This window comes from Physeter macrocephalus, chromosome 4, assembly GCF_002837175.3.
Source record: "Physeter macrocephalus isolate SW-GA chromosome 4, ASM283717v5, whole genome shotgun sequence".
In the NCBI taxonomy this organism is placed as follows: domain Eukaryota; kingdom Metazoa; phylum Chordata; class Mammalia; order Artiodactyla; family Physeteridae; genus Physeter; species Physeter macrocephalus.
The window spans coordinates 123,097,272-123,124,184 of record NC_041217.1 but is presented as its reverse complement, the minus strand read 5'-3'; the positions used below and the strand labels follow the sequence as shown (position 1 = coordinate 123,124,184).

The window sequence follows — 26,913 nt, the reverse complement described above, 5'->3', positions numbered from 1 at the left end:
TAAAAACTGAACTGGAAAATTTTGGAATTCAGTTAGTAATACAGAGCCACAGACTCAGAATGGGGGAAAAACATCAAGGTTATTTAACTGCTCTTGATACAGAGATCCTTTCTGTAGTGTTCAGGTTGAGTGACAGTCTAGTGTTTGGTTCTCTGTTGACAGAGTATGTGCTACTTTATAATAAGTCACCCCATTCCATTGTGTACAGACTTATAACTTTTTGGGGACTTCCTAGACAGATTTTCTGATTTCTAGCAGCATTTTGATTTATGTTTGTGAAAAAGTCTCTTCTCCATCAGATGCACTCTAGCAGAACTATTAATCATGCCCCTGACCCCACCCTAAATGGGATACCAACATGAGCCATGGTAGACCCGTAGTCATTCTCTTCCTTGAATTTGAATCTTGAGCAGAGTGACAAATGTTTGGCAGTGTTTTATTTCCAGCAGTGGTACCCTGACCAAACTATTTTTTCCCCTGAGACTCTGACTGAATTTCCTGCTTTCTCATTTTCTGAATGGATCTGCCCTGTTTTTTTCTTGTTTCCAAAATCACTTCTCCAGCTTCCTGTCTATTCTTGTATGACAGTCAACTGGGGAGCCCATTAAAAATGATTCCGGGACCTTACCCCCTCAAGTATGTAATTTAGTAATATGGGGTGAGAGTACAGGAAGTTAAATTTATAACACACTCCAGGTGACATTAATGCAGTCAGACTATGGGCTGACTTTTGGGAACCATTGTTCAGATGATAAAACTCAAATGTAAATTTTCACTTTAATAGAAAATTTCTAAAAGTGGAAAAGGCTTACCGACTAACTCATAAATGAATGAATCCCAGTTTTTTCATTCATTCAATAATTCAACAAAGAGACATTGAGCATCTGTACTGTGTCAGGCACCATGGTGACCTTGGGATTCTAATATCATTAAGATTACAGGAAACTTACTATTTGTGGGCACTGAGGCACTGCAAAGGGAGCCAGGAGTACATATCTGGATTTCCAGATGCTACATTCAGTACATATCACCAATAATCTTCAAAAGAAATGGACAAGCATTTGTTTCTATATTTCTACCATATTCTGACCATATTCTACCATATTCTATATTTCTGACCTATATTCCTCAAAAATATAACAGTGTAGATTTTTAATTCTAGATATGTTCCTTCATGTATGTAAAAAAATTCTAAGTAAAACCAGAAATCTCAGCTCTAAATAATTAGTCTTAGGTATAATAATAAAATTAAACCATATCCATCTTCTGCCAGGTTTAATAAAACAAGAATTTCTTCTTTTATTGTTCTACTGAATTGCCTCACAGTTACATACATAATGTACAATTAAAAACAACTTTAGTTGAACAGGATATGAAAATGTTCAGAGGCTCCTTCTTTTAGCTAAAAACAAAAATAACTCTTATGTAAAATACTTGCTGTTAAATTAGGACCATATTTCATATTTTTTGGATGATTCTAAATCAGCAGTCTTAAGTAAATTTTGAAAACTTATATCCCTTCTCAAACTTTTGTTGACCTCAAAAATTTCTCATATATTTTTTAAATATATAGTTTACATAAAATTGTGAACATCGACATAAAAATTTCATCATTCTTTGAAATGTATCCATTTTGATTCCCACCATAATCCATATAAAAGTACTTGAACAAACTCATTTTAATTGTCATAAGTTCTTCATTTATTTTTTCTCTCTGAAATTCTATTTCCATATCACTTTTCCAAAATTTTATCCTATTTTAATATATTCTTTCTGCCTGAAAGTCTTTTAGTGAGCACTTTTCTCTGCCATAAAAATATATATGTACATTGAAAAGTAATTTAAAAATTTGTGACAGACTCCAATGGTTAAATTTTCTTCTGAATTGGATTTTCATCACACTTTTTATTACAAAATTAACCTAAACAGCATAAATAATTGTACCTTTAGATAATAAACATAAAGATAAGAATTATTAGAAATGTGTCCATTCAGATAGTAGGGTTATTTTTTTGTTCAATAAATAAACATATGTATGAGTGGATTCAAATTACACATTAGGATGAGACAAATCTCAGTATCAATCTATTCTATTTTTGTTTTTATGGATGTAAGATCTGAGAAAACATACTCCCATAAGTAGATGAGAATGGAGTTTTGTTTTAGCAATGTCCCTCAAACATTTGAACTCCTTCCAAGTTTTATGCCAAAATCACATAGTTATCTATCATCAAAAATTATTTTTAATGATCTACCAGCTGTCATTTTAATTAGGTCTTCCTTCAGTTTTGTTAAAGGCAAAGAATTGAAACCAATTCCAGATTTTATGATTCAGTTACTAGTCATTTACTTTCTCAACACCAACACTAATATTTTGAATTGTCCTATTTGAAAATCTGGAGATTTTTGCCCTCAGGTTCAGTGTACCATAGTAAGAAGGTAAAATGAGTGATAGGCTCACCTCTCTTTTTGCAAACAGCTGGCATGAATATTCTCAGGCAATTAAATTTTGGAAAGAGTACATGTGAAGCATAGGATCCGGAAATTATTTCCTTAAAATTATTTTTCCTAAAGCACGCATATCCCAGTTTGAAATCTGCGGGCCTAAGCATGTCTCCTTTTAAAGATAGTTGTTGGTTATTTAACATTATGTTAATGTAGATTTGTCTATATTGGAACAAAGAGACCTCTGGTGGATTGTATATTCCAAAATAGCTGCAAAACATTCCCTGTCCCATATGCTCTTCTTACAATGTGACATTGACATTCCTGCCATTGAGAAGTGGTGATCTAGTTTCCCTTCCTTTGGATTTTAGGGGAATTGTGACTGTGGGGGGGGAATAATGCTATGTGATTTCTGAGGCTGGGTCGTAAAAGGTGATAGAGCTTCTGCCTGTCCAGTTAGGATGCTCACTCTTAAAACCCAACTGCTATGCTGTGAGGAAGCCAGAACACATGGAATGGCTGTGAATAGGTAAATATTTCAGCTGACAGCCTCATTTGAGGTCCCGGACAGCAGCCAGCATCAACTGCCACATGTGTGTGTGAGGAAGCCTTTGCGATTACTCTAGCTTCAGCCCCCCTAGTCATCTGAATATGACTGCATGAGAGACACCGAGCAAGAACCCCAGAACTAAGATACTAATAAAATTATCCCCATTCCTTTAAGTCACTCTGTTTTAGGATGATTCATTATGTAGTATTGAATGAATTTGATACTAACAGAATACCTTAGTAACCAAAATAAATTGACGTCCACTCAATTCAAAATGTATAGTTTTACCTGATTTGGGCTAAAATTTATCTTTGCATATTATTGAAATCGCAAAGTATATTAGTAGTGCATAAAGATTGCAAGGAATATATTAAACAGTTAATGTTTAATTTCATTAAAGAAAATGTAGATTGATTTTCATATGTTCCAATTTATTATTGATTAGAGTACTGCAGATATATGAAATTACCCAAACTCCTTATCATTTACTTAAAAATTTAATTATTATTCTCAAAATAATACTTACACTTAAATTTAAAAGCCAAACAGTACTACAAGCCTAAAAACAAACAAATAAGTATAAGCAAACCCCTGTCCCCTTCTCATTTTCTTCAAGCAAACTTTTTCAATCTCTTTTAGCTGTTTAATCTGGTATTTGCCTCCCAATTTCTAGTACCATACTTTATTGCTAGTTCTGTTTATTCTTGTTTTTAATTTTTGACAGTATCTATTAGCTTCCTTCTATAGAAGTTTAGGATTATCTCTTTTACACTGCCTTCTCAACCCTAATTTCAATGCATATACCTATTTCTCCTCCTATTCTCCCACTATAGTTATATCATGCTTTTCTGATACATTAATACTTACAATTTAAATTTGTATTGTACTATGATTACATTCCTTCTCCCCTTTTCACAAGTTTTTGTTACATCATTTGGTTTGTCATCTAGGTCGCTATGACTATTTTAGCCCCAGACCTTCTCAAAGAACTATAAAACAGCTTTCAATAAAGTTTATGCCTCCCTCCCTCTCCCCTTCCACTTTCTCTCTCTCTCTCTTTTTTTTTTTCCTGGAATCCACTATCCTCCTATACAAATCTGGAGTAACTGCACTCTAGGCCAAAGACCCTAACTGACATTCTAGGCTGTCACTGCTGGGCATTTTCTTCTTTCTTTCTTTCTTTCTTTCTTTCTTTCTTTCTTTCTTCCTTCCTTCCTTCCTTCCTTCCTTCCTTCCTTCCTTCCTTCTTTCCTTCCTTTTCCCCTGTATTGAATTCCTTGTTTCTCAGATTTTATGTCTTCCCATTACTTGGTATATTTCTTTGTCTTGATGGAGCACATTTTCTTGGATTTTTTTTTTTTAACAAAGGCTGCATATAAGATAAAATTTTTGAAGATCTCACATGCTGAGGATATTTCAATACTACCTTTGCATTTGATTGAAGTATAGCTGAAGATAGAGTTTTAGGTTATAAATAACTTCCCTAAAAAATTTAGAAAGCATAGCTTTGTTGATTTCTGTTGATTTGTTACAATTTTTAAGTCTTAAGCTACTTGGATTTCTGATTTTTTTTTATATATATTCCTGACCTTTTTGATGATTTGCTACTTGAATCCTTTGCTTCAGCTTTCTGAGCTCCACTAATCAGATTTCACTAGTCCATGTCCTTTCCATCTTACAAAATTATGTTTTTATCTCTTGTCTACTGTCCCTCCTGTCTCATTCCCTGTTCCATTTTCTTTGTCCTTGTGATTATGTACATTGTTTTTTCATTTACTCTTATTTTAGTGGTATTCAGGATTGAATATATGTGTTTAAGCCATCAAGTTTAACCTGAATTCTGTAACTTTTTACGTTTTTCACTTCAGAGATCTACTAATTCTGCCCTCTGTAAGTTATTTTTAAATTGTACGGTTTTACAGCATTTATCAAATGTGCATATAGTATATGAAAATTAACTGTATATATATATATATATCTTTGTTGTTTTCCCTTGATTCCTTAGTACTAAAAGAGATAGAGAAGGTGTATTATTAAGTGTTCCTTCAGGAAAACTAGGGAAACATGTAAGGAATTGGTTATGAAACTGGAAGGACTGAAAGAGTGAAGAGGGGAAGGTGAGGTTACCCACCTGCCACCTGTCTGGCTGGAGGAGCAGCAGAGCAAGTGGGGTTACCCAGAGCCCAGGATTGCTGTGCTGAGGAGCCTGTTGAGGTTCTGCTGTTGCTTGGCTGCCGCTGCACCTGTCACTGCCCTTTGCAGGCAGCGAGGAGCCCATATCCCCACTGATGCTGTGGGAACCCAGGAGCCCACAGTCTCCTGCTACAGAGGCTGCAGCTGCTGCTCCTGGAGCTGGAGCCAGAAGCATCAGACTGCTGAGGCTGACGGGGCACCACCTCTGCCGCTGCTGTGGAGTGGTACTGCCTGAGCAGGACCCCAGAGCCTGCACCTACCCCTGTGCCTCTTGCTGATGCAGAAAAAACCCACACGGATTTCTCTTTCCCTCTTGCCTTTGAGTCCCCCAACAGTGCCTTTCATTGGCAGAATCTCACTAGAAAGCAGCTGGAAAGGAAATCTGTGAGATGTAGTTTACAGCCTCCCAGTCATCCTGTGATTCAGAGGAGATTCCAGAAGGCTGGGAATAATGCCAGATGACAAATAGCCAGCCCAAAGGGTTTAAAGGGAAACTCAGTAACTGACTTGTGAATGTTATCATTTCTCTGGGTAGGCATATCTATCTGGCACATCCTCTGACTGTGATACACATCTATAAATATATTGTATATACATATTTTTTAATAGAGACCTTTGAGAATAAAATCAGAACTGCGTGAAGCAAAGAGGTTTGATAATTTTCCAACTGTGAAGAAAACTTTAATGATTATGATATTTCATTGATTATTTTGGCATTTCCAGAGTTTATCTTATATATTGCTATTTTTGCTGACATTTTACAGAATTTGGAGCGAGTATACAAATTTAATAGGTTGTTAAGTGAGATTTTTTCCTGTTGTCTTGGATTTTCAGTAAAGGCCAAAAACTGAGAACAAGAGATGTTAAATTCCTCATATTCTAAAGACTGCTGTGAAGGCAGCCAAAATTAGGTTCAGAAACTACCCCCAGGGCCAGCTAAGAGAGAGCAGGACTGGACCTGTTGCCACCAGCCTACCCACTCCCTTCCACTTTTCCTTTCTCTGCCCTGGATGCACCTGACTCGAAAAAACAACTAGATTATTCCCCACCCCTCACCCCCACCCCCAGCTTTTAGCTTTTCTAATAAAGTGAGTATGATCTGTCATGTGAATCTGCCTGTTTTTGTTTCTAAAATTGAAGATGAAGACATTTCTGTTTGGTCAACACGTAATCATGGAAAATAAAAGGATGTCTGTCTCTTGGGTTCCCGTGCTCCTACTGTCAGATATAAGAGGAGTTCAACTCTGCTCTCCACTGTTCACTCATGTTTTGAAAAGTCAAACGGAGGACACATTCATGACAGAATATAATACTCTTATTTACTTGATCTTATGCCTTCTAGGCAGAGCTATTCAGAATAAAGGAATGGATGCTGTTAATGTTGATGTCAGTTGATACTTGGATGGCATTTGGCAAGAGGACTCAGGAGTATCCAAATCCTTCCCTGTCTTGGTCATTCTTCCTTGAGAATGCCTCAGGGAAAGCGTGTGTGCAGGATACATTGACCAGCAGAGCGTAGTGACATCGCATTGGAATGACTTCTGGGACTTCTCTCCCAAACTCAAAGCAGAGCCAGTGGGAATCAACCAGAGTTCCACAAAAGTTCCCTCATTTGTATCTGCTGGAATGGCTTCAGTGGTGTGGAAGCAAAGAAGGCTGAAAGTCTTGTTCTAACCATTTCTGCCACAATATCCACTTCACATTTGGATCTTACTATCTCATGTGGTGAAAATTCACTCACCAGTGCCAAGGTGTGAGACATAAGGACAGCTGAAGACAGAGTCTGCCCCAATGTCTTAATGTGCCCTGCCTGGGCCCTCTTGATTTAGCTGCCTTGTGGAAGAGAAAGAGCAGACGAAGAGAAAAAGAAAGAGAAGAGAGAGAGAGAACCAAGCTTTCCCTTGGGGAGAACAGGTCCTAAGCTTAGCCTTACTTCATCAGGTCAGAGAGTCCCGACAGACAAAAATGGAGGGAAGGGTTAGCCATCATTTTTCTTCCCTTATTACCATCGTAACATCTTAGGAGGAAGAGAACTGGAAGGGTAAGACTTCACACAGTGTGTGACCTTGACCTCTATAAATGGTACACTGTGATCTAATTCAGAGACCAGAGTCTGATCGTCTAAATCAGCAATGGGTTGAGTTGGGCTTTGGGGACAGCAGGAGTGAATAAAACCTAGAATTCCTCAGAGAGGCCAGCAGGACCATTATTTTGATGTCAGCCTTTGAAGTGGTCACTGTGCATAATTCAAAATTTCGAGGTCTCAGGTCCTCATGTTTTAGTGAAGAGTAAGTCTAAATTATACTTGCTGTGTAAAAATTTTACTGATGGCTCTGATATTGCCTCATCGTCTCATCTGCTGAGGCACTTTTTGTCTGCCTTGTTGATTTTTTCTTGTTGAAAGTATAAAGTACATTCTAGACTTTATAGTGTATCTTTTCAAGCTTTGGCCCTGTGTCCTCAACTGGGGCAGGTGCTGCTTTGGGGCAGGTGCCTTGTCATTTACCTCATTGTATTTCCAGGATCCAGCATAGTGTTTGGAATTGAGTAGGCACTCAATAAATGTTTGATGATGATGAAGTTGCCTGGTGTTTGGAGGACATTATTCAGGTTATTAAGGCTTTACCAGCCCTTTTTAAAAAATGAAAACTATTTTCACATCTCTATTTTGGAAGTTTTTCTCAGTATTTCCTAAAAATTGATTTAGCATTTTCAATACAGCTTGACAGACTAGATTTATTTTTTGCCTTTGTACTTATTCTTTTAGAAGAACATGTATATATAAAGAAAATATATTTGGCAGAAGATATATGTGAGGAACTGCAGAGACAGAAGCCATGTCTTTAGAACTAAAGTGGTACCCAAGGGAAGAGCAATAGAAAACTCTTGCTTTGGAGTGACTCAGTGCAGGTGGTTGAAATAGGAAGCTGGGATCAATCCTAGAAGGACAGGTTGAATTATTTTTCCATTTTCACTGTTCCCTTTTCCAGTGCCCTTTCTCAGATCAAAATGATGATTATAATGAGAAAATATAAATGGGAAATATAATGAGAATTGATTATTCTTTATTGCGGGTCAACATGCTAAGTTATGTATTATGTCAGCTCATTTAATCCACACAACTACTCTATAAAGAACATAGTGTTATTATCTGTAATTAATAAACTAGAAAATTGAGGCTCAGAGGATTTGAGCAATTTGCCTAAATCCCACCACCAGTAATGGCAGAGCTATGAGGCAAACACACCCTAGTCTGGCCCATGACCTTGACCACTCTTCTCTGCTGTCTCCTGAAGGCTAAGAAGTGTTCTTGGGAACAGAAACAAAGGAAACTTTGGAGAACAGGGATGGCCTACTCCTCAGACAACTTTTGGGAAGTTACCCAAACCATCAGAAATTTGAGCTACATATTTTATGAAGGTGGCAATCAAGCCAGTTGAAGGTTTACTTAGAGTTTTGGACTGACACTTTCACAGAGATTTAAAAGTAACTGAGAGACAGTTTAGTTTGAACTTTGAGATTGACATGTTTTGCTTACTGTTCTGCACGATAGTCATTTTCTGCTGAAAAGAATGATTTACTTGTATAAAAGAATGATCTGTGATTGGCTTATTGTCAGAAACAAATAAAAAAAGTTATAATAAACAAGACAGGTTATTTTGAAGGTGGTGAAAACCTGGAATCAGGTGCAGTATTAGCTTTTTGGTATATGTATATAATTTCATTTACCTTGTCTAGAGCATCCATTTTTGTGTGTTTTTTGAAATAATGAATGGAGTTATTTTAACTGAGTGCTAATATGGTGAGTGCCAGGTGAGAAATTCAATTGAAATGCTGTCACAAGATCCTTTTGTTTTACTGACAAGAGGTGTCATGTTCTCGTGAATCCTGATACATGGAGTGTGAACTGATAAATAGTTTGGAGATGAAATTGTCAGTCACCATTACCACACTCAAGCAATTATTTTTTCTGGTAGCTTACACTGCCATGAAATTTAAGTTCTGGAGTGTGAGGCAAGTAGAAGGTAAAAACACTATGGATGTGACCATAAATTGGAAAAGTGCTTAGGTTAGAAAAGTAATATTCCAAAGGGGCTTAAATATAGGGAGAAAGATTTGCTGCTACTTCTGAGACAGAGGAGGAAGGAAGCCAGGAAGAGGAGCAAGATCAGAGGTGGATCTACCTTGAAGCTAAGGAAACTTAATCTTTAGGGTCCCTTCCATGATGAAGAGCATTCCAGTGAATGCAATCTGTTCACACTGCCATATACTTTTGTAAAATTTGTGCAAGATATATAACAGCAATCAATTAAGTTTGCTGTCTTTTTCCACTCTTACTTCTCTTCCATTACACTTCTCCTACTTTTGGATGGATTTAGAATGACCCCAGCCGTTGTTTGAAGGAAACTTGAGTGGAGAATATGTTTTGTTTTAGTGTAATGGAATATATTTATGTGATCCACACCATTACTTCCCATATATTTAAGTTACTCTTTCCTCATTCTGGCATAAGAATAGCTTCCAGAAATACACCTCTTGCCCACTCTACCAACTTGATTGATGCTATGATTCACAGGTATGTGGCCAAAATGATATGAATATGTTTAAGGTACCCAGTATCTAAAGTATGTGTGCAGTGGAACAAAACAAGATTTAAAATATATGGAGCCAGAAACCAGTCTGTAGACAATTTTTCTAATCATCAGATGTGTAAAACTGTAATTGGGGGTTTGGTTCCTATCAATATTCTCACCTGTCAGGAATATAGTTAACAATACAGTGCGTAAATCAGATGTATTTTGCTTTTTTCTGGTGGAAATTGTGTGAAAGAGAATTTGTCAGAACTTCTGTAGGGCAAGTCTGTAGTGGTTCTACAAGTATTGATTATATCTGTAATAGCCACAGATAGAAGAAACTTTAGAAGAGGGGGTATCATTTATTTAATACCGCATAACAAACCTCCCAAAACTTACTGCCTTAAAACAAAAAATCATTGTTCTGTGGTTGGCAACTTAGCCCGGGCCTTTCTGAGATGGCTCATCTTGCTCTCTGTGGTGTTTGTTAGGCATCAGCATAAGTCTAAGATCTCAACTGGGGTGGCCAGTGCTTTTTCTTCTCCCTATAAGGTATTGCATCCTCTATAAAGCACCAAGGTTTGTTCACGTTCACAGAGTGAGCATAAGCAAGGAATCTTGAAGCCTGGGATAATAACTCACAGAGTGTCACTGCTGCTATATTCTATTAATCAGAGAAAGTCACAAGTCCAGCCCAGGTTCCAGGAGTGGGAAAATAGATACCCCTCGGTGGTGGTATTGCTACAAAGAATTTATGATCACTTTTTATACTCTACCATATAGGATTTCCCAATTTGACACAAATCTTCAACATTTACATAACAACACTAAGTTGTGAATCTGAAAGAAATTACTAAGCTATCAGTAATTTAAAAATGAAGTCAACTGTGCTGAATTACCATTCTGTTCTCCCTCTTTAAAATGATATTGGAGAATTATTGTCACATGAAGAGGCAATCAGAGAGTGTGGAGCCAAAGTGGGCATGGAGAGAAGGATCAAGGGAATGTGTCTTTGAGACCCAGTTGAATTTACATTTGGTTTATATGACCCAGATGTCACAGTACTGTGCTTGGGAGCTTATAAGGCCTTGGTGTGAATAAGTTAACATCACTTAACAGTTGAGAGATTTGGGGAAAGTTACCTCTTCTTTCTTTGATAGTCAGTTTTTCATCTGATTGAAATGATAATAGTCATTTTCTGCTGAAGAGAATGATTTGCTTGTATAAAAGAATGACCTGTGATTGGCTTATTGTCAGAAACCAATTTTAAAAAAAATAAACCAAGACATCATTTTGAAGGTGGTGAGAACCTGGAATCGGGTGTAGTATTAGCTTCTTTGTATATGTATATAATTTTGTTTACCTTGTCTAGAGCTTTTTTTCATACTTTTATGGATATTAATGTATTAAATAATGTATTAAAGTATTTGATAATCTTCTGGTATGTACTAGGCAGACAGAGATAAATTTTTATTGAACCTGCCTGTGTCCCAGGTTCTGTTCTAGGAACTGGGGTTATAGTGGTGAATAAGACAAAATTCACAAAATTCCTACCTTCAAGAAGGTTCCATTTTAGTTATACAGCAGAAGTTAACACAACATTGTAAATCAACTTATACTTCAATAAAATTTTTTTAAAAAGTTTCCATTTTAGTGGGATGCTTATTTCTAGTAAGAAACTGACTTACTCTTGAGGAGTGCATATTCTAGACCTCAACAAATTTTAGTTCCTTTTCTTAGCATAAAGACATGAATAAAAGTATGAGGAAAACTACTTGGAGCAATAGTCTATGGAGATTTTGTACATTTCCTACTTAAAAGTGCTCATTAATTGATCAAAAAGAGTTTAAGGGGAGGACTTGCTGGGAGTTCGCATATAATGAACTTGCCCAAACTGTAAATGGAGGCTAAATTATTTAGAATTACTCTAATCCAGTTAGCTGGGAAAATTGGGTCTCTGTCTGTCACATTTAAAAGAAAGTTCTTATCTAAAGCAAGTTGTTCTCTTGTTTCTTTAGTATCCTGGAGAATTAAAAGAAAATCTAATTTAGGAAAGATTTTCTGTCTTAAAAAAAAAACCTCAATACATTGAAAAGGCAACATTAAAAATGTATTCCCTATCTGAATCACAATTTTATTGAAAATATCAAATAATGAGCTTGTATGCATTTTCTTTAACCATATACTCTTTCTCTAGAAATAACATTACAATATGCATTAAGCTTATTAATTTATTTTTCTCCTAGAGATGAATAAATTATCCTTATGAAGTTTCCTGGCTGAGGAGGGGAAACCCTCAATTTTATATTGAAGTTACAATTTCAAGGGAGAGCTCATTTTAAATCTTGTCTATCTTTAACCTTTGGTAATTGGTTTTGTGCTTGTGATTAAATATAGTGTTTCCAAAAACACTAGAAATACTGAGAAAACAGGTCAACCTCTCATTCTATTTTTAATTTAGCTGTAAAGCCTATCAGTGTTCTAAGGTTTTAAAAATTATATTTTCTTGGGTTTTATAGCATGAATTAAAAGTGATGTTGGGCACAGTGACTTTGTCTACACATGTCTGGGATGATGTGGAATGTTGGCTTATTGACTGATATGGTGTGTTAAAAAATACAACTTATAATTAGAAAAACCCATTAGCAAATGGTGTCTCTACAGCCACATGTAAATTAATGAAGTTAGAACACACCCTGTCACCATACACAAAAATAAACTCAAAATGGCTTAAAGACTTAGACATAAGATGTGACACTGTAAAACTCCTAGAAAATATCATAGGCAGAACATTCTTTGAATGTAGAGAATGGACTTGAGGACACAGGGAGGGGGAAGGGTAAGCTGGGATGAAGTGAGAGAGTGGCATGGACTAATACATACTACCAAATGTAAAATAGGTAGCTAGTGGGAAGCAGCCGCATAGCACAGGGAGATCAGCTTGATGCTTTGTGACCATGTAGAGGGGTGGGATAGGGAGGGTGGGAGGGAGACACAAGAGGGAGGAGATGTGGGGATACATGTATATGTATAGCTGATTCACTTTGTTATACAGCAGAAACTAACCATTATAAAGCAATTATACTCCAATAAAGATGTTTTTTAAAAAAAATTCTTTGACATAAATTGTACCAATGCTTTCTTAGGTCGGTCTCCCAAGGGATTAGAAATAAAAACAAAAATAAACAAATGAGACCTAATCAAACTTACAAGCTTGTGCACAGCAAAGGAAACCATCAACAAAACAAAAAGACAACCTACAGAATGGGAGAAAAATATTTGCAAACTGCAAACAGCAAGGGCTTAATTTCCAAAATATACAAACATCTCATACCACTCAACAATAAAGAAAACAAACAACCCAATTGAAAAATGGGCAGAAGACCTAAATAGACATTTCTCCAAAGAAGAAATACAGATGGCCAATAGGCACATGAAAAGATGCTCAACATCACTAATTATTAGAGAAATGCAAATCAAAACTACAATGAGGTATCACCTCACACCAGTCAGAATGGCCATCATTAAAAAGTCTACAGGGCTTCCCTGGTGGCGCAGTGGTTGGGGGTCCGCCTGCCGATGCAGGGGACGCGGGTTCGTGCCCCGGTCTGGGAGGATCCCACGTGCCACGGAGCGGCTGGGCCCGTGGGCCGTGGCCGCTGAGCCTGCGCGTCCGGAGCTTGTGCTCCGCAATGGGAGAGGCCACGGCAGTGAGAGGCCTGTGTACCACAAAAAAAAAAAAAAAGTCTACAAATAACAAATGCTGGAGAGGGTGTGCAGAAAATGGAACCCTCCTACACTGTTGGTTGGAATGTAAGTTGTTGCAGTCACTGTGGAAAACAGTATGGAGGTTCCTCAGAAAATGAAAAATAGAATTACCGTGTGATCTGGCAATCCTACTCCTGGGCATATATCCAGACAAAACTATAATTCAAAAAGATACATGCACCCCTATGTTCATAGCAGCACTATTCACAATAGCCAAGACATGGAAACAACCTAAATGTCCATCAACAGATGAATGGATGAAGAAGATGTGGTACATATATACTATGGAATACTACTCAGCCATAAAAGTATGAAATAATGCCATTTGCAGCAACATGGATGAAACTGGAGATTATCATACTAAGTGAAGTAAGTCAGAAGAAGAAAGGCAAATACCATAAGATATCACTTATATGTGGAATCTAAAATATGACACAAATGAAACTATGAAACAGAAACAGAATCATGGGCATAGAGAACAGACTGGTTGTTGCCAAGGGGGAGGGGGTTCAGGGAAAGATGGAGTGGGAGGTTGGGGTTAGCAGATATAAGCTTTTATGTACAGAATGGATAAACAACAAGGTCCTACTGTATAACAGAGAACTATATTCAGTATCCTATGATAAACCATAATGGAGAAGAATAAATAAAAATGTGTATATATGTATAACTGAATCACTGCTGTACAGCAGAAATTAATACAACATTGTAAATCAACAATACTTCAATTAAAAATCTGATTAAAAATAAAAAAGTTCCGTGGGGCAGGACTCATATTAGTCTCAAAAAAAAAGTGTCTAATAGAAGTTATTTTTGCTTATTTCACATATAGTCCAAACTTGATGAGTACTGGAATTCAATTTGTGTTTTCATTTTAAAAGCGTATCTTTTTCTGTCTTTCCTATCCAGAATATTGCTTCATGATTCAGCTAAACTATTCTCCAAATTCTCCTTTGTATTATTTTTCCTACCGTTTTCTTTATGAAAAAGAGTTTTTCTCCCTTTACTATTCTTAATTCATGAAGAGCTGATTCCCTCTTGCTTTGCACATTATTTTGAAGGAGGGTTTGAACAAAGATAACAATGTTTGGTTTAATTTCTCTAAACTGAGACTAAGTTGTCTTAAACTAGTAACTTCTATTATGAAATTGATCCTTTTCTTTTCCCCTGTACCCTAAACCAAATACCTTTTTAGTTGTGCATTATGAGCAAGGTTGTTCAACCTTCTTTGTATTCACACTATTCTTTCTCCACACAGTCCATTTCAGTCACTCAAATAGGTGGTTTAAATCTATGGATTTGAATCACCCCCAGTTAGATTGATCCTTTTAGTCATTGTCAGCTCTCTTTTATATAACATGTTTTTTCTATATAGTGAACATTGCCCAAACAAGACAGAGCATTTAAAAAATTGATAAATTGAACTTCATCAAAATGAAAACTGTTTGCTCATTGAAAGACATCATTAGGAAGGTGAAAAGACAAAATGACATGTATCTGACAAAAGACTTGTATTCAGAATATATAAAGAGCTCTTACATCTCAACAATAAGACAATCCAGTTAAAAAATGGGCAAAATATTTGATCAGATACTTCACCAGAAGATATACAAATGGCATCACTAGTCATCAGAATAATGCAAAGTAAAGTCACAATGAGATGCTACCACATAAAATGAAAATAACCAGTAATACTAAGTGTTAGGAGGTGGAACAGCTTGAGCTCTCATACGTTGCTGCTGGAAATACAAAATGGTATAGCTGTTTTGGAAAACAGTCTGGCAATTTCTTATAAAATTAAACATATACTTATAAAGCTGAGAAATTCCATTCCTAGTTATTTATCCAAGAGAAGGAGAAATGTATTCAAATGCTCCTAGTCACTTTATTCATAATAGCAAAAAAGAAAAGAAAACAACCCAAATGTCCTTTAGCTGCTGAATAAACAAATTGTACTATATCCATACAATGGAATCCTACTCAGTATAAGAAAGAACTACCGATGCATACAATAACATGGAACTGTCTTGATAACATCACATAAGGTGAAAGAAGCCAGTCACATAAAAACTTCATACTGTACGGTCTCATTTATATGCAATTTTTAGAAAAGGCAAAACTATAGCAACAGAAAGCAGACCAGTGATCAGACTGCAATGGGAAGGGGATTTATTTCAAAAGGGTATTAGGGACTTTTGGGGAGATGGAGGCGCTCTATATCTTGAGTGTGGTGGTGGTTACACATATTTATACATTTGCCAAACTTCATTGAATTGTACTCTTAAAAATGAGTTGATTTCATCCATGTAAGTTATGCTTCAATAAAGCTGTTCAAAAGGAACTATTTATCATAAATAATTTGGAAACTACAGAAAGCTATAAAAAACATGAAAAATGCATTTCTCATTATGTAATATAACTACAATTAATATTTTTAGTAAACTTTTACTTGAATAATTGAATACTGCAGAAAATGCAAAATCTTAGTTGTACAACTCAATGAATTTTCACAAAGTGAATATACCCATGTAACTATGACTGAGCGAATGAAACAGATCATTAGTTAGCACTCCAGAAGAATGTCTCCTGCTCTCTTCTAAGTAGTAATCCCTCTAGTCAATAACACCAGAGCTTAGTTTTGTCTATTTTTGAAATTTATGTATATGGAATTATTTACGTTATGTCTAGTTCCTTTAGCTCAAAAATAATCTTTGCAAGATTCATCCGTGTTGCATGTAGCTGTGGTTCATTCATTGCTATCGTTTTATAGTTTTCCATTGTATGAATATACCAGAATGTATTTATCCATTATATTGTATATTATTGTTGAATTATTTCCAGAATTGGGTTATTAAGAATAGGGTTGCTATTAACATTCTTGTATGTATCATTTGATGAACAGAATGTATACCTGTTAGGTATATACCTAAGAATTGGATTGCTGGCACTTTAGAATATGCATATGGGCAAATTTAGTAGATCTTTTTAAATAGTTTACCAATTGATATACCAATTATACTCTCACCAGCAGTGTATGAGCATTTCAGTTGATCCACATACTGTTTTCATGTATTTTTTGCAGAATTATAGAGCAATATCTCCAAGCTTATTTTAAAAGTTTTGTAACTTTTAATAAATTTGTCTCATATGGTATACAGAGATTTGAATACTAATCTTTGAGTTTCTTTTTACTTAGCATTATAACATGACTATATTATTAAATATTTTCAGAAATATGATTGTTAAAGCTGCATAATATTTTATCATAAGGTTTTTACTATCCCCTGTAGCTATTCTCCAAGCTTCAGTTTCCTCAGCTCTACAACTGTAATAGTCATATCCATGTCGTAGGATTTTAAAAAAATTAATTAATTTTAATTTTTGGCTGCATTGGGTCATTCGTTGCTGCATGTGGGCTTTCTCTAGTTGCGGCGAGTGGGGGCTGCTCTTCATTGTGGTGCGCGGGCTTCTCATTGTGGTGGCTTCTCTTGTTGCAGAGCATGGGCTCTAGGCGTGCGGGCTTCAGTAGTTGTGGCATACGGGCTCAGTAGTTGTGGCTCATGGGCCCTAGAGTGCAGGCTCAGTGGTTGTGGTGCACAGGCTTAGTTGCTCCACGGCATGTGGGATCTTCCCGGACCAGGACTTGAACCGTGTCCCCTGCATTGGCAGGCAGATTCCTAACCACTGAACCACCAGGGAAGCCCCTGTCATAGGATTTTTGTAATTGTGAAAAGTAATAATCTAAATAGTGTTTTACATAATATCTGGCATATACTAGATGGTCAACTAAATAGTTCCTTCTCCCTTCCATTACTGTATTCATCTTTCCTAATAGAGGAGAATAATTAAAATACAGTAAGTAGATCTTTTTTAATTTCTTTCATTAGAGTTTTATAGTTAGATTTATACTAAAGTATATCATTTTTGGCAGTGTTGTAAATGTATTGTGTTTTAATTTCAAATTTCAGTTGTTTGTTGATGGCATGTTGGAGAGCAGTTGGTTTTTGTGTATTAAGCTTATATCCTGCAACCTTGCTATAACCACCGCTTATTAGTTCCAGGAAGCTTTTCTTGTTATTGTTGATCCCTTGTAATTTTTTACATAGACAGTCATGTCATCCATGAACAAAAATAATTTTATTTCTTTTTTCCCAATCTGTACATCTTTTATTCCCTCTTCTTGCCTTGTTGTACTGGCTGGGCCTTCAAGAATGATGTTGATAGGAATGGTGAGAGGGGACATGCTTGTCTTTGTTCAAATTCTAGAGGGGGAAACAGCTGGTTTCTCACCATTAAATGTGATGTTAGCTATAGATTTTTTACAGACGTTCTTCATCAAGTTGAGGAAATTCCCCTTTGTTCCTACTGTGCTGAGAGTTTTTATAATGAATTGGTGTTGGATTATGTCAAATACTTTTTTTTTTGCATCGATTGATATGATCATATGATTTTTCTTTCTTCCGTAGCCTGTTGATGTGATGGATTACATGAACTGGTTTTCAAATGTGGAACCAACTTTTGTGTACCTGGAAGGAATTTCACTTGATTATGGTTTATAATTTTTTAAATTTATTGTTGGATTAGATTTGCTAGTATTTGTTGAGGATTTTTCCATCTGTGAAAGATATTGGTCTAAAATTTTCCTTTCTTGTAATGTCCTTATTTGATTTTAGTATTAGGGAATTGCTGGATTCATAGAATGATCTAGGAAATATTCCATCTGATTCTGTTTTTTGGAAGAGATTGAAGAGAACTGGTATTATTTTTTCATTAAATGTTTAGTAGATTCACCAGTGAAACAATCTGGCCCTGGTAATTTCATTTTTGGAAGGATTAATTACTCATTCAGTTTCTTTAAATAGGTATAGATAGGTCTATTCAGATTAATTCTTCTCATTTGAGTTTTGATAGTTTGTGTCCATTTCATCTAAGTTATCAAATTTGTGGGCATAGAGTTGTTCATGGTACTCCATCATCCTTCTAATGTCCATTGCATGCCCCCTTTCATTTCTGATATTAGTAATTTGTGTTCTCTTTTTATCTTGGTTAGTATGGCTAGAGGCTTATAAATTTCATTGATCTTTTCAAAGAACCAGCTTTGGGTTTATTTTTTTTAATTTTTGCTATTGTTTTCCTGTTTTATTTTTTTTTTTTTTTTTTTTTTTTTTTTTTGGGTATGTGGGCCTCCCTCTCCTGCGGCCTCTCCCGTTGCGGAGCACAGGCTCCGGGCTCACGGGCCCAGCCGCTCCGCGGCACGTGGGATCCTCCCAGACCGGGGCGCGAACCCGGTTCCCCTGCATCGGCAGGCGGACGCGCAACCACTGCGCCACCAGGGAAGCCCTGTTTTCCTGTTTTAAATTTAATTGCTTTCTGTTCTAATTTTTATGATTTCTTTTCCTGTGCTTGCTTTAGAATTAAGTTTATCTCCTTTCTCTAGTTTCCTAAAATTGAATCATAGATTACTTATTTAAATATTTTTTCTAATATATGAATTTTAATGCTATAAATTTCCTTCTAAGTGCTGCTTTTGCTGCATTCCACAAATTTTTATAAATTTTATTTTTATTTTTATCTAGTTAAACATATATTTAAATTTCTCTTGAGATTTGTTTTCTGATCTGTGTGTTATTTGGTAGGGTGTTATTTAATCTTCAAAAACTTTGAGATTTTCCAGCTATTTTTCTGTTATTAATTTGTAGTTTAATTCCATTGTGGTCTGAGAACATGACTTCTACTCTTTTAAATTTGTTAAGATATACTTGATAGCCAAGAATATAGTCTATACTGGTGAATGTTCCATGTGAGCTTGAAAAGAATGTATATTCTGTTGTTGTTGAATGAGGGATTATATAAATGTCAATTAGATCAAATATATTAATGGTGCTTTTAGGTCAAGGATATCCTTACTGATTTTCTGCCTGCTTGACCTGATTGGTGAAAGAAGGGGTGTTGAAGTCTCCAACTATAATGGTGGGTTTGTCTATTTCTCCTTGCCGTTCTATCAGTTTTTGCCTCATGTGTTAGTGCTCCGTTGTTAGATGCATACAAGTTAAGGATTATTATGTCTCCTTGGAAAATTGATCCCTTAATTATTATGTAATATTCCTCCTTATTCATGATAATTTTTCTTGTCTAAAGTCTGTTTTAATATAGCTATTTCAGCTTTCTTTTAATTATTGTTAGCATGGTATGTATTCTCTATCCCTTTACTTTTAACCTATCTGTATTTTTATACTTAAAGTGGATTTCTTGTAGACAACATAGAGCTGGATCTTGTTTTTTTATCCAGTCTGACAATCTGTCTTTTGAATGGTATATTGATGTCATTCACATTTAAAGTGATTATGGATATAGGTGAATTAATATTTATTAATTTTTTTGCCATTTCTTCCCTCTTCTCTCTCTCTCTCTCTTTTTCTTTTTTAATTGGAGTATAATTGCTTTATAATGTTGTGTTAGTTTCTGCTGTACAACAAAGTGAATCAGCTGTATGTATACATATATCCCCTCCCTCTTTGACCTCCCTCTCACCCCCCCATCCCACCCATCTAGGTCATCACAGATCATAATATTTATTATGTTTTAAACTTTTTTCTATTTATTAAACTTGTTCTATGTTTCTTTCCTTTTTCCCAAAGAAACATGTGTTTTGGGAAGAGGAAGAATGAAAACATGGGAGATGAGGAACCTTTGATTTCTGGATGGCCATGTGATCACCTATATAATGGAATAGCAGCTATGCTGTGGCCAGTTACTGAAGGTAAAAGTTAACAGTGGAATTTAGAGATGGATCCAACTTCTGGGAAGTGCAAACTAACAAGAAAAAAGTGAAATATATAATCCCTTGGTTATTGTTATCTGTAATTGCTAAAAGGAAAGAAAATGCTTGGTTGGAACTTGATGGTGTACCAAGCTCAGATTTGAGCTGATTTGAGCTTCCGCTACTAGCTTCAAAGCTGCCCATGAAAAGAAAAATTATGCCAGGCAACAGAAATAAGCTCTAAGGCTTCTGGTCACCAAGAAGGTAGTTAACATGGGAAGAGGACAAAACTAAGAAACTACTGAAACCAGGGGGTATACTGTGAAGGAGTTTCATTTTGTAGCTTGTTATCATCAGCTCTCTGAAGAACTTTTACTAAAATGAATTGTGGGAGTAAATAATTTAGGGGTCTTGTCTTTGGTTTTGAATGCTGCAGGGCAGAACGGTGTGTTTGGGTTGATACAGGACCCACAGCTCACTACTGAACAATCACAGATGGCTGTACAGATACACAGGAGACTATTCCCTAAGGAAAAGCTAGTCTGGTGAACTGGATAAAAGCCACTATAAGGTCTGTTTACACTGAGAAAGGGGACTGCCCAATTTCTGCTATAAATGTGGGACTGGTTTTATGATAATCAGGATATTCACCCACTGAATATGCCTGTTACCCAGGTTATGGTTAATGCTGTGATTAAGGGGGTCCCTTTTACATGGGCACCCCATGTTACTTTACTGCTGCAAAATCAAACAACAGTCTGGGAAGCCTTATAGAATTTGCTATCTCAGCTTCCCCTTATGGGTCTCACAGATACCGATAAAAACGTTAAGTTAATTAACAAGAGACTGCAGGAAGACAGAGAAGGGAGATTCAAGAGACTCCTCCCAAGAAGTTGGAAATTTTTAAACATTAAGAAATGAGGTGAGTAGAGAAAATACTGAAAAGAGTGAAACAAAGTGGGAAAAAAAGGAGAGAATCATAGGACTCACCTGAGTAGGGTGGAAATCTTTAGATGATTATTAAGAATGGGTTGAATAAAATGGACATTGATGATGTTAAAAGATAAACTGAGTCATATTTAAAATGTTAAGAATTTATATGAGCAAAAATCTATTTGAATCAGGCAACACCAAACCAGAAATAGTTATGAGCACTCCACAGGAGCTAGGGGAAAGTTGTAGAAGCAACGCAAGGAAAAGACTTGATTGGCCATAGCTTAAGTGGTTGCCTTCTTTGGGATAGCCTAGTTGGCTGTTTGTGATTGGTTGTCCTCAAGTTTTGACTTCTTAACCTTGAGGCATTTAGGGGCTTAGGTTTTTATTTGCTTACATAGACTGTTAAGGCATTAGGACTACCTCAGTCTAATGGCCTTTTTGCTTAATTAGATAAAAAATGGGATTTAAACAAAGGTCTTAACATAACACTGTTAAAGTTGGGTGGGCCAAAGGGACTCTTGGCTGGATTCCCGATGTTAAAGGCCCCAAACAATCCCTCAATCATCCATAGTTTGGAGAAATTAAAGCCAAAAGGCAAAGAATACAGTGAGAATTCTGACCTGCAAACCCTTAGGGCAGGAGACTGACAACTTAATCAGGATAAAGATTGACAGAAGGGCCTAGGACCCTTGGTTTGACCCCCTGCTGGGGAGCCAAAGCCTTTTGCACATGAGTGGATAAAACCATCATGGGATGGAGAAGTTCCTGGGACACCTTGATATCAGATCTCCACACACTGTGGTGCCAAAACCCATTGGTGAAGCCATCATTAGAACTAAAATTAGATTGAGAGAACATATGTAATATGTAAGGGTTGAAAGAATTATGAAAGTTGAATGTTTAAACATGCTTTATGTAGAGAAGTTGCGTCTCCTTTATCTGAGTGTTGTATGGGAATGGATATTATGTCTGGCTAGGGAACACGTCTCCTACCTAGTATTGTAAAACCAAAATCTGTTGATGAAGTCCTAATGGAAGCTACAGTTAGGAATGTAAATGTTGATGGAATCAAGGTAAAAGTTTGTGGATGAATTGGTATCTTTGAACAGGCTTTATGTGAAGTGGTTATGTCTCTTTTCCTTGATTGTACTGTGGGGCTGGACATTGTATCTCATGGGAGAATGTTTCCCTTATCTAGCATTGTAAAACAGGAAGCATGTAAATCTGCCCTTCAAGCAATGTTAATTGGATATTCTAAATAGGTATCATTAAGATTGCCTGAGCCTACAGAGTGTAGAATAGAAGCTGGAATGCTGGTAGAGACACATTCTCTGTGTGATAGTCCTATGTGGAGCACATAAACAGGGGCTTATGGCAAAAGCCTGTGAGTACCTCCCCTCAATGACTACTGGGATTTTGAACCAGAGAATTTCCATTTAAGGAACAATTACTAGCTTGATATTAATTGAAACTGCCACTAAACCTGAAATACCCATGATGTCTCAGGTGATGTTGGAGAAATACTCTAACGGGGATGATGGTGCCCAGAAGATTTCCATAGTAAAATGGAAATGGTTTATACAGGATCTTACTACCCAGGGAATGCAAGGAGGAGATATTCTCAAACAAGGAGGCTCTTTTCCCCTAAGACTGACTCTAGAGCTGTGTGAGGAGCTGCTGGTTTCTGTCATCACTCGGGCAGTGTCTTATAAATAGCGCTTGAATGAACAACAAAAAGCTTCTTGGTTTGTGAATGGCAGTTCCAAAGTGAATAGACAACATTCTATTTGGAAGACTGTCACTCTGATTGAAGAAGGTAAAAACAAATCAGTTTGGTGGACTGAATTGCATGCTGTTTTCCTAGCACTGATGGAAGAATTGAACAGTGGTAGAAGCCCCGATGTTTGGGTTTTTACTGACTGGGCAACGGCCAGTGACCTGGCCATATGATCAGACAGAAGGGCAATGGAAACCTGGCCTATTAAAAGGATGCCCATATGAGTCACATCCCAATGAAAATCACTGTGGGAATTTGAGGGGTGCATTAAAGTTGTACATGTTGATGCCCATCAGAACTTCCTTCCAGGTTTAGAAGGTGATTGGCGTCAACAAGCACATATTCCCATGGGATTGCTTAAGACAGCCACCTGGGTCCAAGAAATGAGTGGACTTGGAAGTACTGTAGCAATGCAGAGATGGACTGAATTTGGACATACTTCTCTTGTACCGTCTGAGGCATAGAATGCCAGTAAGAACTTTTCTGTCTGCCAGCAAAAGAGACAGACTGCAGATGGCTATGTGACTATGTAGGAAGGCCTTGAACATAGCTGGCCAGTCAGAGTGACGCTGGTAGCTCTGGGTGCTACAAATGGTTCTTGACAAGAATAGATACTGACTCAGGATTGAGCTTTGCTTTTGGGGTAGTAGATGCAAATGCTTAGAGTGCTATAGAAAAACCGGGATGGAAGATATTGCATCAGTTTGAACTCTGAGTCGTATTTCTTCAGATCAAGGGACACACTTTATCGCTTATAGTATCCAACACTGAGCAGAGAGATATCCTCCTCAGAATAATAGTTTGATAGAGAATTGGGATGAGCAATTAAATCATTGGTGGTCTGAAACAGGGGGGAGATACAGGCATGAAGAGTTGGTTTACACACCTTCATGAGTGTGTGCTTACACTCAAGAGGAGTGGGGCTAAAGCAGCGGTCCCCAACCTTTTTGGCACCAGGGACCGGTTTTGTGGAAGACAGTTTTTCCACGGATGGGGGTTGGGGATGGTTCAGGTGGTAATGTGAGTGGTGGGGAGCGATGGGGAGCGACAGATGAAGCTTCGCTCTCTGGCCCGCCGCTCACCTCCTGCTGTGTGGCCCAGTTCCTAACAGGCTGTGGACTGGTACCGGTCCATAGCCCCGGGGGTTGGGGACCCCTGGGCTAAAGGAGCGTTCCCACTAGCTACATTCTTTTGTTTTTCTGGTGGATCTGGGGAAGAAGCAGTGGAGGAGGATCCTGGTGTGACTATGCAATTTTTGCCAAGGCAGGAGGACACTGGTATAATAGCTATACTTTTTTCTTCCCCATGGCACTTCAATTTTGTTTTTTCCCTACTCAATGCAGTGGTCACAGGACCAGGGTTGCAACTACAAATGCTGGAAGCAGGGATAATTCTTAAGCGAGAAACTGTGACTGTATTTTTAAAACTTTGTCAGAATTCCAAAGGGCCTAATGGGTGTGGGTTGTCCTTTCACCCCATCTGGCAAAATTGGGGTTAACAGTGAATGAAGCTATATTGCCTGGTGGTAAAAATAGTCCACTAGTTCTGCACCTATGTAATCTTACTCTATGTAAATGGAAGTGGACTGATATGGAGGTACTTGCTAGCCTAGTATTACTACCTGCAATCTAGACAAGCACAGTGGTCAAATATAATGCTCCTTCCAAAGGTGAAAAACGTTTAATTGAAGGAATAGCAGCTGAGGGTAAATAAATGAATAAGTGAGTTATTTAATGAGGGAAATCCTATATTACATTAACACTTTAAAAGAGGTGCAGAGCAAGAGATGATATTGTCTTTTAGCTCAATTATACCAGATGCCTGAAAGGGTAAAGTCATTATGCTATATTGCTGACCATTCCTGCTTTTGGAACCTGAACCTGACAAGATTGAATAGAAGCCGGAAAACCTGACTGGGACTAATTATTAATGACTGAGTGGAATTCTAGTAATGTGCCATTATCTTTTGACCTTTATGATCTTTTTGCTATAAAAGGTCTGTGACCAGAGACCAGGGGGTGGACTGTGACATAGTAAGATATCTACATTTGGTTTCTGCCCCCTGTTCTTGACACAGAGCTTCTAAGACCCATGGGATTTCTGGAGTGATGGGTATCTTTTTGTGTACTAATGAGATGACTGGTAGCTGGGGGACCCTAAACAGCTTCAGGATGGGGGCTGGTTGCCAGAAAGACCAAGGCATGATTAGAGGGTTGGAACTTTCAGCCCCGCTCCATCCTCCAAAGAGGGGAGAGGAGCCAGATTGAGTTAATAATTGATCATGCCTATGTGGTAAAGCCTCCATAACTCTGATTGAAAGTGTTTGGAGAGCTTCTGGGCTGGTGAAAACACCTTATGCTGGGAGAATGTCACATTTCAACCCCAAGGGGCAGAAGTTCCTGTACTTAAGACTCTTCCAGACCTCGCCTTTGTACCTTGTTATCTGGCTGTTTGTCTGTATCCCTTATCACATCTTTTGTTATATAATAAACGGGTAAATGTAGGAGTTCTATGAGCCATTCTAACAAATTCTTGAGCCTGAACATGGGGTCATGGGAATCCTTGATTTATAGCTAGTTGGTCAGAAGCATGTGAGGTCCAGACTTACGATTAGCATCTGAAGTGGGGGCATTCTTGTGGAACTGAACCCTTAACTTAAGAGATCTGCCACTAACTTTAGGTAGATAGGGTCAGAATTGAATTGAATTGTAGGACACCCTGCTGGTGTTGGACAATTGGACAGTGTGAGAAAAAATCACACAACTGTGGGTTTTCAACTTCTCTCAATTTTACGGTGGTGGTTTGCCCTGAGACCTCAATTCGTTGATAAGAAAATCCAAAAAGTTGTTGATTTTTAATTTGTTCAGCTTTTTTCTTGTAAGGATGGGAGTGACTTTCAAGCTCAGAGCTGAAACTAAAGTCCATACATAGTAATTATATCTATTGTTTCTTCTCAATTTTACGTTAGAACTTGCTTGTTTAGGCTCTAATGTGGATGACCATAGGTTTGCCTGGTTATATTAGTTGTAAATAAGTTAAAGCCTGTAACTTATTTTAGCACCCCTTTTCAATTTTAAACATTTCTCAGTTTGGTTGCAAATCATATTGTTCCATTTGTTGTAAAACCCTTGGGAATAATTACAGACTTCTCAGACAAAGGCCAGTTGTGTTTGGCTCCTGCACCCATCCAGCTTAGTTACTGGAAAACCATGTACTACTTTTTCCTTTCTTTCCTTCCTTAGTATCTCTCCTCTTTCAGCATTTGTGTTCATTTTTGTTTTTTTTTCATAGAGACTCCTATTGAGGTAATAGAATATGTTCTACCATGACAGTTAAGATCCTGTGTGGCCACATAGCTTAAATGTCAGTTCCAAGATTTGAGAATGCCCATCTTAACATGAATGTCTTAGACTGTTGGGGCTGCTATAACAGAATACCATAATCTGGGTGGTTTGTTAACAACAGAAATTTATTTCGTACGTTTCTGGAGGCTGGGAAGTCTATCCAAGATCAAGTTGCCAGCAGATTCAATGTCTGGTCAGGGCCCACTTTCTGATTCATAGATGACTGTCTTCTCACTGTGTCCTCACTTGGTGGAAGGGCCAAGGGAGCTCTCTGGGGTCTCTTTTATAAGGATACTATACTATCCTTTTATAAGGATACTGTTCTCATGCCCTAATCACCTCCCAGAGTCCCACCTCCAAATACTATCACTTTGCGGATTAGGGTTCAACATATTTGGGGAGGGATATAAACATGCAGTCTGTAGCATTCCACCCTGATCTCCCCAAATTCATATTCTTCTAGCATGAAAAAACACAATTATATCCCAACATTCCCCAAAGTCTAACTCATTTTAGTGCACCTCTAAAATCTAAAATCCGAAGATTCTTCTAAATATCGTCTAAGT

At 37.2% G+C, this 26,913-nt stretch overlaps 1 long non-coding RNA gene across 1 annotated transcript in view; it reads left to right on the top strand.

Annotated features, from left to right (window-relative positions):
- LOC129392085 (uncharacterized) overlaps positions 1–26,913 on the top strand; it is a 344,173-nt gene that overhangs the window by 35,026 nt on the left and 282,234 nt on the right. Inside the window, exon 3 of the long non-coding RNA XR_008617229.1 lies at positions 20,169–20,290. This is a non-coding gene — a long non-coding RNA (uncharacterized lncRNA). The remainder of the gene's footprint in view (positions 1–20,168; positions 20,291–26,913) is intronic.